Consider the following 15654-nt stretch of genomic DNA (forward strand, 5'->3'; position numbering starts at 1 on the left):
AGTCCCGCCGGAGCGACGTCGGGGCGCTGCTGACGCGCCCCTGCATCTCGGTGTGCGCGCACCGGGCGGAGGACTTTCCTTTCTCTGTTTCAGAGACGCCCCGAAGCCCAGAAATGTCGGCCAGGAGGGAGCATTTCAGGATTTCTCCCCCTCAGCCGCTTGTCTTTCTCAGGGAATGCGAAAACCCTCAAGAAAGAGTTAGGAGTTCTCATTCTGGGCTTCGGCAAGAAATAGGGGAGCGGGGAGAGGGAGAGAATCAGAGACGGAAGAGAAAAACCCGGGAAGAAATTAAAACGTTCCACAATTAGGCCGGGCCAGTGTTTCCACAGTTCCTGAGCACCAAGGAATTGCTGATACTATTAAAATGGTCCCAGCCTCAGATTTAGCCTGGATCCATTTTCATTAATATTTTTTTTATTTATTTTGCCCCTGGAAAACTCAAAAGGTTGCTCCCCGTTTTGTGCAATTTTAGTAGGCCTAATTTTGTCATTCCTTTGGCATTGGGGCCACCATAAAAGAGATAAAGGATGATTAATCAAAGATTGTTAAAACTAAGGGGAGATGAAACCAGCAAATTTGCAGCTGCTTTGATTCTGCAGTTTATATATCATATTCTCCTTTCTGGCACAGAGTCCTAGAATTGTAGAGTTGGAAGGAACCCCAAGGATCATCTAGTCCAGCCTCCTGCAATGCAGGAATATTTTGTTTGAGCTCATCTCTAGCAGGGGCAGGCTAGGGCATTTCGGCCTATGCAGCTCAGAATAAAATCCCCAGCCCCCCTATAAAAGTATCATAATACATTCAATAACTAAACTTATGGGCTTTAACTGGACCAGAAGCTGCTGCCTGAGGAAGCCTCCTTCATCTCCCTAATAGCTGATTGAGAGAAAGCATTCAATAATGTTCTAGATAAACTATAGAATTATTGTAGACTATGCAGACTGATTGCTTCTGAACACTCCAGCAACGTTCAGAAACTCAATTTCAAAAGTAAAAAAAAATGATTCCCCTCCCATTCAACAGCTTTCCAAATCACATTCCTGAGAACAGCTCTGACTTTGCTTCTAAGGCATGCAGTGGGAGGACAAAAAAATTTTTTGTTATGGATTGCGCCACAGTGATCCACTTCAAAGATCCACAAAACCTGAGGTAGTGTCAATTGTCCAATTTAGCATTTTTTTTTAACATTTACAATAGCTCCCTGCCTCAGTATTGATGTTGAGAGAACTGGAACCAATATTCCAGATCCTTAAAAAAAAAAAACACTCACATATTTTGCAGAACTTGTTATGTTGACAATTGCATAATTTTATCTTCATAGTTTTGAGTACTTAGGGTTGTATACATTTCTCCACATATGGGCAGGGTGCTCCTTCCTTTCAAGCTCTCAGGAAGCTGAAAGGAAACCACAGAGCAAAAGAGAGATGATGTTGTTGCAGCACTTCCTAAATGCGTCCAGAGAGGGGTGCTTACGAGGGAGACGTGACGTTATTGTCTCATTTTCTCAGTCCTTCAGGCCTCCTTGTTCACTCCAACTCAGAAGCTGCTCCAATTCAGCATCTTTGCCACAAGCTCCGTTTTTCCTGATCAATGTTGTCATGGAAACAGGGACAACTAGGGACAAAGCCAGAAAGGAATACCCTTAAGTCATGCCATAAGCTATACGCTTATCTCTTGTGGTGTATCTGACTTGGTCATCATTTCACACACATACTACGATGATGAAGAAATCTCTAGTGGCAAGCTACGACCTTTTCTTGATTGTACAGATCGCAGTTATCTAATTCTCTCCCTTCTACTTCTCAGATCACAGGGGCATGCGATCACATGACTGAATGCTTCAACTTGCACACAGAAATCCACACACACAGAAAACTAGCATGTCAGGAAGAAGGCTAGACACCTTTCTCTCTGACATCTAGTTTTCTATATGTAGGTACAGTGGTACCTTGGGTTACAGATGTTTCAGGTTACAGATGCTTCAGGTTACAGACTCCACTAACCCAGAAGAAAGAGTGCTTCGGGTTAAGAACTTTGCTTCAGAATGAGAACAGAAATTGCGCAGCAGCGGCGCAGCAGCAGCAGCAGCGGGAGGCCCCATTAGCTAACGTGGTGCTTCAGGTTAAGAACAGTTTCAGGTTAAGAACGGACCTCCGGAACGAATTAAGTTCTTAACCCGAGGTACCACTGTATTTCCTCCCAGCAAACCTACAGAGGAGTATTTAATCATTTTATCCCTTACTTGTAGTCAGTCTGAAGCTGTGCAAGTCCAGAAAGTGGTTTACTACCTCATCTGCTGGTTGCGTGAACTAGATCCACGTGTAACCCAGAACCTGGCTGGGCTTGTAGTACTGAAACCAGTCTTCTGGGAAATTTGCTGGGGCCAGAAACCAGGGTGTTCCTCAGCTGCGTCTCTTGTTGGGTAGGCCAGGGAAGGAGGACACAGCAAGCTTCAGGGAAATAAACACCCACAGGACTTTAATCTCTCAGGAATTCCCTAGGCAACCCTTTGAATCCAAACTATTCTGGGTATAGTTTAGTTACAATTTAAAATTGCAAACAACTCTTGGAAACTCAGGGTGGCATTTCTGCACAAGTTTGCTGGGCCCCTTGACACCGAGAGCCACACCAGCTGAGAGAGAGCAGAATCAAGGAGGCTGCTGGAAGGGTGCTAATAATGCAGCAGACAGAGAAAAAGGACAAAATAGTTGAATTTCTTTTACTCAAACTCGTCGAGATGAGAGTACTGGCAGGACATCCCTGTTCAGGGCTGAGGAAGACCAGCAGAGCTGCAGTTTCCAAAGGCAAAAATAGCAGAGAAGTCTGAGGGGAGGCCCAAAATTGCAGAAATCAGTTGAGAGAGGCACTGGCAGAAATCTCAAGGGGGGAGGAGCAGAAGCCTGGAGCAAGAGGGCCTACGCTGTAGTGGGATTGACAGGCGCTAGCAGCGTTGTGTACGTGGGTAGGCCAGGGCAGGAATGACAGGGTTATTTCAGGACAAGATGGAGAGGCTCATACACAGCTGGAAAGAGAGGGAAAGCCTGGAGAAGGAAGCGATTCCCGAAAGTTTACAAATGACTGGAATTACCCATGTGCGTTTTTGAAGAACAGGAGGGGCCTAGGAGGATGCTGCTGAAAGTGCAAGAGCTTCTGCCGGTGGGAAGAGACCATGGACAGTGGCATCTTGCTTTCTGTTTTTAAATGACTGCAAGAACTGAAAATATAGCTAGAAGGAGAAGGAAACGGTAGTGAATGATTTGGCAGATGTTAACAGGAAGCAAAGTCGTGGTGCAAAAGTGAGGTCTCTGCAAGGCCCACTAGGGTATAGTTCTACAATAACCCATTGGTTCTTTCCTTCCTATTCTCATCCTCTCAGACTCACTTGGCAACATGCAACATTTGTTCTTCACCCCCTCCCCAACCCCTTTCTGCATAATATTCCTTCTTTCGCTAACATCTGCTGCTATTCACAAATGAAGACATAGTGTAGAATCAGTGAATACAATTTTTTTTGTTGGGAAGTATTTGAGACCCCTGATCTTTCCAGCTGTGGTGCGTTATGCAGGCCCAACCAGAGAGCAGCATGAAGAGCACTCTTTGGTGATTTTAGCAACATTAATATGAAGCTTGACATACCAAGATTTCTGGTGCAAGGTGACTTTGTCCTCTCTCACATTTTCCTGATTGCATTCCCCTTAAAATAGGTTTCAACTGGGGGGGAAATGGGGTGTGATTTCTCTCACTTGCACCAGACTCCATTGTCACAAAGGTCTGGTGTGCGAAAAAGCACATTTCTTGTCACCCCACAACATTTCCCCAACTGTATCATTTTCCTGAATCAATCACCTACCCGAAACAGGAAAATAATGAGTTTGGGAGACACAATTGCCCCACTGCATGCAATAAGATGCACACAAAAGAGCAAAGCTTTCCTTTATGAACAGGTCCTAGTGGTGCTACATTAGATGCTGCCTTCCATAGCAAAAATTGGCTGTCTGTTCCAGCCTGCTACTTGCTAATGTTCAGCAAGGTAACCATTACATGCACATATCACGTGCACAAGGTCTAACACGAGATATAGTAATGACCGAGCAAGAGAGTGCAGAATGTTTGCGTATTTTTTCAGTCTGCTTGTGAGAATCATCAGAGATCACAAAGAAAGGAATATATGATAACAACAAGATGAGAAAGAAAGTAATAAAGGACTATCCGGATTGAACTGGATAGAACTGTCTAATTAAAGCAGTAAAATAAGTGAAGCCTGGAGTTATCTGGAATTTTGGACTCGTGCGGAGCTTGATGTATGGGTATCCTCAACAAAATTTAAAATTTGGCTGTATAATTTGGAACTAATGTGATTTGAATAATGTGATGTGATTGGCCTGTTAATAAAAATTAATTTTTTTAAAAAAAAGAGAATGTTTGCGTATAGGAGACAGTGCATATGTACATAGACTTAAAGGCTATAAAAGACATTCTCACACAGAGGGAACCCCCAGGACCAGACCTCAGGGCAGTTGCTGGCCTTCCATCCCTGTCCCCTTTCTGAGCCCTGCTATCAGATTATCTCCTGAGAAAATACTTCTTTTCCCTCTTTCTGCTGGAGGCTGTTTGCACACCAAAAGAAAAGGTGCTTGCCAGAGGGCTTTTTATTCTCACAGAGTTGGGCAAAGAGAGCAGATTTCTTTGTTTAAATAAACTATCAAAGCTGGGCGCCTTCCAGAGGCAAGCATAAAATTTATTGTTTAATTGTGTAGAGTTATTTGCAAGTCTGTTGATACATTTTCAAAGCACAATAATGGAGTAAAAGGCTCTGTCAGCTGATCTCTCCTAGTTTTTGTTTTAATATTTACAGCACAAACCTCACAATACTTGGCCAGAAAGAGAGATCTGGGCGGGAGGGGGGGACCCTACAGCTTTTATTCAACAGTAATGGTACCCAGAATGTTCCATGGGCAAAAGAATTCCTTGTTGCACAATTTAATGTTCTCTCTCTGGGAGGCCCATGTCTTAAATGCAAAATCTCCTCTTAGAAACAGTTCTGTGCATGTTTGGGGGTATTTTGCAACTTGATAAGGAGGGGGCACCATTCTGCCTCAGACAGCAAAATGCATACATACATGCACACATAAATTTATTTGTATGCTGCCTTTCCACTGTTAAAACCATGCTCAAGGCGGCTTACAACATGGAAGAAAACTCGTAACTACAACATAGCAAAAGTAAAAAAAAGGTAAAGGACCCCTGACAGGTTTTTTTTGTGTGTGTGTGTGTGTGTGTGTGTGTGTGTGTGTGTGTGTTTTGAGATGAAGAAAGTTTATTGGGAAAACCAGGAGTGGAGTTTTGTCTGGGACTGGACTGTAAGTTTAGATCTGGTGATAAAAACACACCCCTGAGCTGAGCAAATGCTAAGAAGCACCTTGTTCCTTTAACTCTAGGCACATGTTGCCCTTCCCCTGACACCGTTTCACACTCTGATTGCTGGACTTTGACATTCACTGGCATCCCAATTAACCAAGAGCAGGAGTAGGACCTATGAGCCTGAAGTTTGCTGCTCATCCCTGGTGCCTACAAGAATGGGCTGGAGGACGACTCTGGGGTTACGGTACTCATCTCGCTTTACTGGCTGAGGGAGCCGACGTTTGTCCACAGACAGTTTTTCCAGGTCATGTGGCCAGCATGACAAAGCTGCTTCTGGCAAAACCAGAGCAGCGTACAGAAACACCTTCCCACCAGAGCGGTACTTATTTATCTATTTGCACTTTGACGTCCTTTCAAACTGCTAGGTTGGCAGGAGCTGGGACCGAGCAACGGGAGCTCACCCTGTCAAGGGGATTCGAACCGCTGACCTTCTGATTGGCAAGCCCTAAGCTCAGTGGTTTAGACCACAGCGCCACCTGTATCCGTTATAGCAAAAGTAGTCATAAGCAATAAATCAAACATTAACACACAAGCAAACTGAACAATTTGCACATAAATCACAACAAGACCTAAAATAAATATTTTAAAAAACCAATAGCAACCACACCCTCCTCCAAAAAGAACAACCACTCCAGTGTAAGAGTCTTGGGCCACCTGTGAAAACCCAGCAACACAGACACCTTCTGTTCCTGGAGGAAAATTCAGTGTGGTTTGCAACAGCTGTGGAGCTGAGATTAAGGGAGGGCCACGCAGGATTTTCCATTAAACCGATGACATCAAGGAGAGTCATGGGAAAGAGGTAGTTTCTCCTTTCCCTCTAAATGCCACAGATGGAAATTGGATATGGATAAAGTTAATGGCACTTATCTATGCTGGCATTTGGGGGGAAATAACCTATAGATTGGTAAACATCAGGATTTTATATTGCCTGTCCCAAATGGTGTGTTTTGATTCAACCTACTCCCAATAGAAAAAAAGCTCCAGGAAGATAATCCGGAAGTAATGCAGAGAGAATTAAAACTAGGTCACCCTGGGGGAAATGTCCCAGCATTAATTGCCATCTTGAGAATGGATGAGGGAAAAGGTGGAAGGCTCATTTGCAAGTCCACAAATTTGCATACGCACAGTTCTTCTTTTTTTTTTATGGGCAGCTTCCATGAATGGAGGTCAAAGGATATTCCATGCCAACTGAAATGAAATGCATGATAAAGGCTTGGTACTTTGCATGTCTCAATAAATTAGCATATGGAGTAATAGTATAGTCCTGCTTTATTCTGCCTTGGTAAGGCACACTTGATGTTCTGGGCACCACAATTTAAAAAGGAATTTGACACGCTGGAACGTGTGCAGAGGAGGGTGACGAAGGGTCTGGAAAGGAAGCCTTATGAGGAACGGTTGAGGGAGCTGGGTATGTTTAGCATGGAGAAGGGGAGACAGAGAGGAGATATGATAGCCATCTTCAAATATATCAAGGACGGTCACATGGAAGATGAAGCAAGCTTGTTTTCTCCTGCTCTGGAAGGTTTGGCCCGAACCTATGGCTTCAAATTACAAGAAGGAAATTCCGACTAAACATCAGGAAGAACTTTCTGATGGTAAGAGCTGTTCAACAGTGGAACAAACTCATTGTGAGGTGGTGGGCTCTCCTTCCTTGGAGGTCTTTAAGCAGAGGTTGGGTGGCCAACTGTCATGGATGCTTCAGCTGAGATTCCTCCATTGCAGGGGGTTGGACTAGATGACCCTCAGGATCCCTTATATAGGCCTCCTTCTTGTCTCCCTTCCCACGCTTCTTACCCATGTGAAACCAAAACCAGACATCTGGAAAGTCCATTTTCACTTAGGGCACTATTAAATCTTTCTTGCACTACTTCTGCTACCTGTAAATGTTGTCATGAAGACAAACAGCATTGCCATTTGTACTGAGCAGTCTTGGCCAACCTCTGCGGATGTGTACATCTGGTAAAGTTGTCTCTCCAAGGGGTCTCTTTAATAAGGTGTTTTATAAACATGTGCACACTCTGCACATGCTCAGGGGGTACCTGTGACATGGTAAAGGCTGCTTACGAGCCTTGTCAGAACAGGGTTTGGCTCAAAATGATGACCCTCAACTGAATGGACTACTGGCCTGATCTGATTTACTGTAAGGTGCTCCTCTGATACCAGACCATTTCTCATTAGAAAGCAATAGCACATTAACCGATTAGTACAATAACCACATATTGAAAATCAATTTTAATTTGCATTCTCTGCTAGCAGTTGCTCAGTGCTGACTGAGAATTGCAGGTGGTCTTCTTCAAGCATCTCTTGATTCAGAAAGTGTGTTATGATTTTGTGGACAATAAATTACACTGTAGGTGCCTGCACTGGAGCTGAACCAAGAGTCTGTGCTGTGGAGTTGCATGATGCATGAGGGCTCGTTTGGTATATGTGCACTCACTTGGTCTGAATCTACAGCTGCTTCTTGTTTGGCATTAAGGCTGAGTTTTTCAAAATTGCCAGGAAAAAACTTCAAACAGAAAATATAATCAGAACAAAACATTTTGACATTATCAGGAAGGGTTGTTCTAAGAGATTGTGGAGTCTGATAGGAGGTGAGAAATCCAAACTGCACCCAATGCACTAATTTATAAGGGGCCCAATCCTTAGGGAGTCCCCTTGCATGCGGCTCTTTGAAAGGAACAGGAAGCGCAGAAGAGCACAATAGGTGACATTTGCACATAAACATTTCCCGGAGAAGTCTGATCACACTTGAGCAGCCTTAATGATGCCCTAAATATGCTGGCAGAGGCAGCTGGTGGCAGGATTGCCTCTCTTACATGGGAATTTTGCCTGCTGCTGGGTGAGAAGGGAATCTGGCTAGGGCGGGCCCTAGAATCTATTTTTTCTTTCTATCTCTTGGCTGCAGATGAGGGCTCCTCCTGTGCCTGTCAGCATCCTGAGATGGTTGGAGGGTGCGCATGGCATCAGTTTAGAGGGATACTCACGCTTCTCCCGGCACACCAAACCTGAGGCATGCCCACATTTCAATTGCCTTTCTTTTCTTGCAGATATAAACCAAACTGTTTAAGATGGCAGTTCCTGCTTTTTCCTGAATATGCATCTTTTCCCCTTCCAAAGCCACCATCCACTTCCCCTGCGGTGGCTTCTGCTCTGTTGTTAATCCTTCCTGGATCGCCCGCTTTCCCTTTAAATGTGTGGCTGTGTCATCTGACCCTGCCTGTACCCTTTTGCGGATGCCAGTGCAAAGACAGGCAGGCCAGGCCAAGTCACATGCATGCCTACGCTGCAAGAGTCACGGCAGAAGGTGCGCAGCTTGTGTCTTCTGACAAGCACACTGCAATCCATAATTTAAATATGCTATTTGCGATTGAGATTCTGTTTCGGAAACCTTGCCTGTGAAAACATACGAGGTGAAGCTCTCTGTCCATAGGAGAGCATGCCCATTTATGGACATATCTTTCAATGATTATTAAGTAAAGTATTATTATTATTATTTATTATATTCTTATTTATAACTGTTTCTCTCTTTATTACTGTACTTTTAATCATATATTTATTATATTATCTGCAATAAAAGTCAGCAAATTAGCCAGGTGGCAGGGAATGTTGTTCCACAATTTCCCCTTAAAAATGTCTCAATTTCTTTCTGCAGCTTCTCTTCCAACATTCTGGGTCAGCTCATTTACTGAAGCCACGGACTTGAAAACTTCAGAGACTGTTCTGACTCTTTGCACCAGACAGTCACCTAAGGCAGTGGCTCCCTTGCCTGCCCCCCCCAATTTTTTTATCATTTTTGCATGGTGATATCACAATTTTATGGTCTGTTTTAGCACTGTGCAATTTTTCAGTATACTGGCCAAAATCGGTTTTGAATCACAATGTGGTAACGATTTTGACACGGCAACATGCAGCAATACATGGCTCCTTGCATGAGGGAAAGCTGGGCAGCTGATTGTGAGGTGCTGCCTTCCCCTCACTCACACGGATGGATCACCCTCACTTCAGGGCGGAACAGCTCTTCTTAGTCAGCAGGAAAGCAGGAGCAGACACAGTGGATTGCATCTTCTCTGGCTGCCACCCCCCAATCCCCCTCCCCTCCCACTCAAACCACGAGGTGGAGGTGACTCCGCTTCCACTCCCCCCAATCTGATCTCCATGGCTGCTTCTTCCCTCATCTCCATGCCTGATCTCCAATTTCAGACATTGTGATATATCGGAATATCATGCTGTTTAGCTGCTGATTTATCAGGATGTTGAAAACCAGCCCTAGCCTGTTGTTGTTTTTTTAATTATACCTAAAATCCTTTGCTTATTAGGGGCTAACCCAACACTGCTTTGCAGAGGTAACTATCATAGTTATCAAAATTTTCAAAAGTGAGGGTCCATGGCTTGGCTTTTGAAAAATAGGGGGTCCTCAGTAATTAGATAATTAGCTAAGGAACTGCCTCACCCATATATCGCTGCCCAGCAACTGCCTTCCTCCATTGGGGCACTGCTGACCACATGCCATGACCCAGAGATGGGCTTAGTTTGGACTAGAAATCAGACATTGAGTGTTGCAGCTCCAACCCTCTGGAATCAGTTGCCAGCTGAAATTAGACAGGCACCCAGCATCATGATGTTCATGTGCTCACTGAAAATGCTTTTGTTCAAGAAGGCTTTCCCAGAGATGTAATATTTCAGGAATTATGAGCTATTAATTGTACAGCAGTAGAACATGGGGTGAAATAAGAGCCCCTCCTCCTCAGATTATGCCAATTTAATAAAATAAACATTTGGGTTGATTTATAAAACAACAGGAGTACAATCAAGGAATAAACACAGGAAATGCCCGGTAGTAGGATATATCTTACATGGCACCAGCAGAAGTCAAAGGCCCTTCTCCTTCCAGAAGATGCCGTATGGAATCTACGGTCTGTACGTCCACTGCTCACTCTCTCTCTAAAAAAATCTAACACAAGACTTGGCTGTATATTTATAGCCCCTTGCCTGTGAAATTGAGGCAGTGGCATATCCTGCTTTAGAATATAGGGCAAATATGAAACAAAGGTCAACTAATAGAAACAACATGTACTTTTGCCCAGGTGGGGTCTGAGTGTGGGGTAAAACAGATACAAACAAAAGGTCAGATTACGTTGTCAAGCGTGGCCCAGCCTCCTAGTGCCAAGAGGATTCAGGGTTGGTTTCCTTGGAATAATCACTGGAGACAGGTTTTGTTTATGTCATTTAAGATTTTGCTTCTACATATATACAGGTTCACAGCATTAACTTCAGCAGATACTGCTCCCATCAGATTGCTAAGGGAATCCCCAATGAATTAGCAAGAGCAAATCAGGCCTCTGGATCTTTTCCAGCACTGCTGTGGGGGGCGGGGAGGCAAAGTCCCAACTCTCAACTCTCTCTCTCCTTCCAAAATAGCCCATCCATTAAGAAATATCTCCTTAACAAAGGAGGGTACTTGACCACCATCAAGATGCCACAGCCATCAAGATAATCTCCAGATGAACTCCTGGTACCATTAACCTTCTCCTGACCAAACCTGTTTTACAACCAATAATTATGGGCCTTCCATCCAGATAAACCTCCCAAATTTACAACTACAGTGGTACCTCGGGTTACATATGCTTCACGTTACATACGCTTCAGGTTACAGACTCTGCTAACCCAGAAATAGTGCTTCAGGTTAAGAACTTTGCTTCAGGCTGAGAACAGGAATCGTGCTCTGGCGGCTCGGCAACAGCAGGAGGCCCCATTAGCTAAAGTGGTGCTTCAGGTTAAGTACAGTTTCAGGTTAAGAACGGACCTCCAGAACGAATTAAGTACTTAACCCGAGGTATCACTGTGTATGTAATTTTTACAGTTGCACCTGTTGCACCACTGAATTTCCGTAGTGGGTTCTGAGCACTGTTTATTTGCTGTTGGCATCCATCTGTCTTGAGAGACAACGGAGTGTGCCCATTTAACTTATTAGTTGCTTTTTGCCATGACAACGCAAAGCAACTTAACAATAGTTTAAGCAAAAAACAAATACATACATTAAAACCAGCATTAAAAATATAGAACCATGTAAAAGACAATTCTTTTTTTGTCAAAACTAGATTAAAACATCCCACCCACTCAAAAACACCACAGATATTTAAAAGCGAATGGCCAGGTGAAAAAGGAATGTTTTTGCCTGGCTCCTAGAAATATGTAATGGTGGCGCCAGGTGAGCCTCCATGGGGAAAGTATTCCACAATTGGGGAGCCACCACTGAAAAGGCCAGTTCTCGTGTTGCCACCTGCTTTGTTGTTGTTGTTTAGTTGTTTAGTCGTGTCCGACTCTTCGTGACCCCATGGACCAGAGCACGCCAGGCACTCCTGTCTTCCACTGCCTCCCGCAGTTTGTTCAGACTCATGTTTGTAGCTTCGAAGACACTATCCAACCATCTCGTCTTCTGTCGTCCCCTTCTCCTTGTGCCCTCCATCTTTCCCAACATCAGGGTCTTTTCCAGGGAGTCTTCTCTTCTCATGAGGTGGCCAAAGTATTGGAGCCTCAGCTTCAGGATCTGTCCTTCCAGTGAGCACTCAGGGCTGATTTCCTTCAGAATGGACAGGTTTGATCTTCTTGCAGTCCATGGGACTCTCAAGAGTCTCCTCCAGCACCATAATTCAAAAGCATCAATTCTTCGGCGATCAGCCTTCTTTATGGTCCAGCTCTCACTTCCATACATCACTACTGGGAAAACCATAGCTTTAACTATACGGACCTTTGTTGGCAAGGTGATGTCTCTACTTTTTAAGATGCTGTCTAGGTTGGTCATTGCTTTCCTCCCAAGAAGCAGGCGTCTCTTAATTTCGTGGCTGCTGTCACCATCTGCAGTGATCATGGAGCCCAAGAAAGTAAAATCTCTCATTGCCTCCATTTCTTCCCCTTCTATTTGCCAGGAGGTGATGGGACCAGTGGCCATGATGTTCGTTTTTTTGATGTTGAGCTTCAGACCATATTTTGCGCTCTCCTCTTTCACCCTCAATAAAAGGTTCTTTAATTCCTCCTCACTTTCTGCCATCAAGGTTGTGTCATCTGCATATCTGAGGTTGTTGATATTTCTTCCAGCAATCTTAATTCCGGCTAGGGATTCATTCAGCCCAGCCTTTCGCATGATGAATTCTGCATATAAGTTAAATAAGCAGGGAGACAATATACAGCCTTGTCGTACTCCTTTTCCAATTTTGAACCAATCAGTTATTCCATATCCAGTTCTAACTGTAGCTTCTTGTCCCACATAGAGATTTCTCAGGAGACAGATGAGGTGATCAGGCACTCCCATTTCTTTAAGAACTTGCCATAGTTTGCTGTGGTCAACACAGTCAAAGGCTTTTGCATAGTCAATGAAGCAGAAGTAGATGTCTTTCTGGAACTCTCTAGCTTTCTCCATAATCCAGCGCATGTTTGCAATTTGGTCTCTGGTTCCTCTGCCTCTTCTAAATCCAGCTTGCACTTCTGGGAGTTCTCGGTCCACATACTGCCACCTGCTAGATCCCCAAAAATCAAAATATCCGGATGTACATTCCATGTATTCTTGGCTGTGTGCTATCACTGTGCGGCTGTCTGCATGACATCTTCATTGTTATGTGGTAAGACATTTTGTGGTGGGGATGGTAGCAGTAAAACATCTGGCAGTGACTGGCCTATCTGAGCTAGCATCACAGGAGGCCTATCTATATGTGATACAGAATAATCTCTGGCTGCCATTGCCTGAACAGGTATCTAGTTGGCACCAACACATTCTGTTGCATTAATATTTTGCTATTTTTACTTGTGGATACACCATATTTACACATTTTATCTGGGCTAAGGATGTTTCCTTTTTCATTCTGTTCAGAATTCAGGTTGTGGTTTTTTAAATGAACAAACAAAACTACTGTATTTTCACCCTAAAGCAAGAGAAAACCAGGATGTTGCTTTAAAAGTTACACACACACACAGAGAGAGAGAGGTAGGTTCTTTTCTACAGCTGTTGGACAAGCAAAACTTGATATGGAGTGTGAAGAGTGACGGCAGTTTTTCAAAAGCTTGCTGCCTTTCCATCAACACCTGATGGAAAACTGTAATGCCAACCAGCGGAAAGAAATAGAAACACTATTTTGAGGAAGGTCAGAGCTCACCACCCCTGGCAGGGCACATCCCATCATTCATGTGACACGACTGTGTGCCATATCAGGTTTCATATCCAACATGGGGGCTGGCAAAGATTCTAGATACGAGTGTCAGGAGGGGAAGTTGTATTTTTTTTGTCTTCCATCATTCATTACGATATATTTTGAGATGTATTGAGGATTTCTGCCAATTAGCACTTCCATGCCACAGCTCCGTGAAGAGGCTGACACCATGGCCTTGGACCAGGGGTCGGCAACCTAAGGCCCAAGGGCCACGAGCGGCCCATGGGGCTCGTTTAACTGGCCCACGAGCTGCCCCTGAACTGAGCCGCCCGATGCGCTAAACCGGCACAGCATGGGAACTTGTTTCCACTGCGCCGGAAATCGGGTCTGCGGAGACGCAGGTGCTGGAAATCACGGACGGGCGCACTCACGCACACACGCCATCCGGCCCACGGAGGGATCTCCGCTGGAGTGAATCGGCCCAGGCGAGGTAAACCTTGCCAACCTCTGCCTTAGACAATGTCTAAGGGGTTCAAGAATTTTAGTTATTATTTTAAAATACCAGTTGTACTTGAACTGGTCATGCCTTGATTTTGACATTGTAGGGTTTGTTATTGATAATTGATAATGTTATTGATAATGAAGAGGACAATAGGAAGTTTTGGGGACTCTAACACAGTATGGATTTATTGCACAAGCGGAAAACCCTGCAGACTTGGGGCCAGGTCCACTTCATCCTCTCCCTCCAAACTCTTTGTCTCTCAAGGTACTGAACTGCATCGGAAGACCTTTAGATATTTGAAACTGGATGTGTTGCCATGTGCCCCAGTGGGCTTCCTATTCAGGATGCCAGGGCAGCAGTCAATGTCCCTGCAGTCTCTGCCTCCATCCTTGAGCTGCTGCATCACTCCCATGTCAACCCCCTTCACATGGCCTGGGGCACCTCCCTTTCTCACTCACCTGCTTCCTCCCTCTCCCTTCCACTATGCCCCCTATACCTATCACTGACTGACTCCACCCCTCATTCTGGCTTCTGTCTGCATTCAACACTTTCCTAACTCTTTCAGTAGCCTGTGGTTGGCTGCTGCTGACACAGCAGTTTGATTTCACAGCCCCCCCCCCCGCACACTCCATTGTTTCTCAAGACAGACAGATGCCAAAAACTACATTACTTCTCTTGATCAGGGCACTATGCTTCTGTTGATGCAGCCTAGAGTAGCATTAGCTTTTGTACAGGCAGGCTGGTAAGCAACCATGAAGCGCATCTTAGCAGCCAGCCAGTGAGGCTTTTCCTGTGTGTTTGCTCTGCCTTCCCATCCTCTCCATCCTTTTTCATTCCTCTCTACCCATTTGCCCCTTGTTATATCCCACCCACACCACTCCTGTTTCTTTCACCCAGTTTTCCACCCCCTAGGTTCACTCCATCAGTACCTCCTTTTCCATCATTGTCAGAGACCCCCTGGCTCTCCTCTTCCTTTTATAGCCCGGGGAACATGCAAAGATACAAAACAAAGGTCAGAGGTGAGAGGGTGAGATGCCAGCCCCTTTCAGCTCCAATGCATAAGAAAAGACGGCTGCTGGGGCCTTCCTTAGAAGATTCCAGAGACTATGTGCTGCCTCACACCTCCAGAGTAATGTGTGTATGCACACACACAGTCTGAGTTGGTGCTGCTGTTCAGCACTGCAGCCAGCAGGCAAATTTCTATAGGACAGGAGATATCATTTAGGTGGAGAGAAGAATGAGAATTTTTGGGGGGGAAATAAGCCTCCAAAATAGGGTAGAAGAAGCTAGTTGTAACATCTTAATAAGAGCATTAGGGTAAACTTACAATAGCAGTAAACAAAAACCTCAATGCCCTCTTCTCAATTTCTCTCAGACCACACGTTCAGCCCCTTTCCCATTCAAGACATGGAGTATGCCCCCCCCCGCAATCCAAAAACAAAACTTGGCCTCACCTTATCTATAATTCCTGCCCTCCACCTCCTATATCAGAGCCATATCTACATGGTCACCTCTTGCAATGCCATGTGAGAAAAAGTGGACCACAAAATCTGTTTCAAAGGGCTTGAGGGAACCTTCTTCAACCTCCTG

At 44.7% G+C, this 15654-nt stretch overlaps 1 protein-coding gene across 1 annotated transcript in view; it reads right to left on the reverse strand.

Moving 5' to 3' along the window:
- Window positions 1-15654, reverse strand: part of PSMA4 (proteasome 20S subunit alpha 4) — a 201514-nt gene that overhangs the window by 146577 nt on the left and 39283 nt on the right. The gene's annotated exons all lie outside the window — the stretch shown is intronic.

Source organism: Podarcis raffonei, chromosome 9 (assembly GCF_027172205.1).
Source record: "Podarcis raffonei isolate rPodRaf1 chromosome 9, rPodRaf1.pri, whole genome shotgun sequence".
Classification (NCBI taxonomy): Eukaryota; Metazoa; Chordata; class Lepidosauria; order Squamata; family Lacertidae; genus Podarcis; species Podarcis raffonei.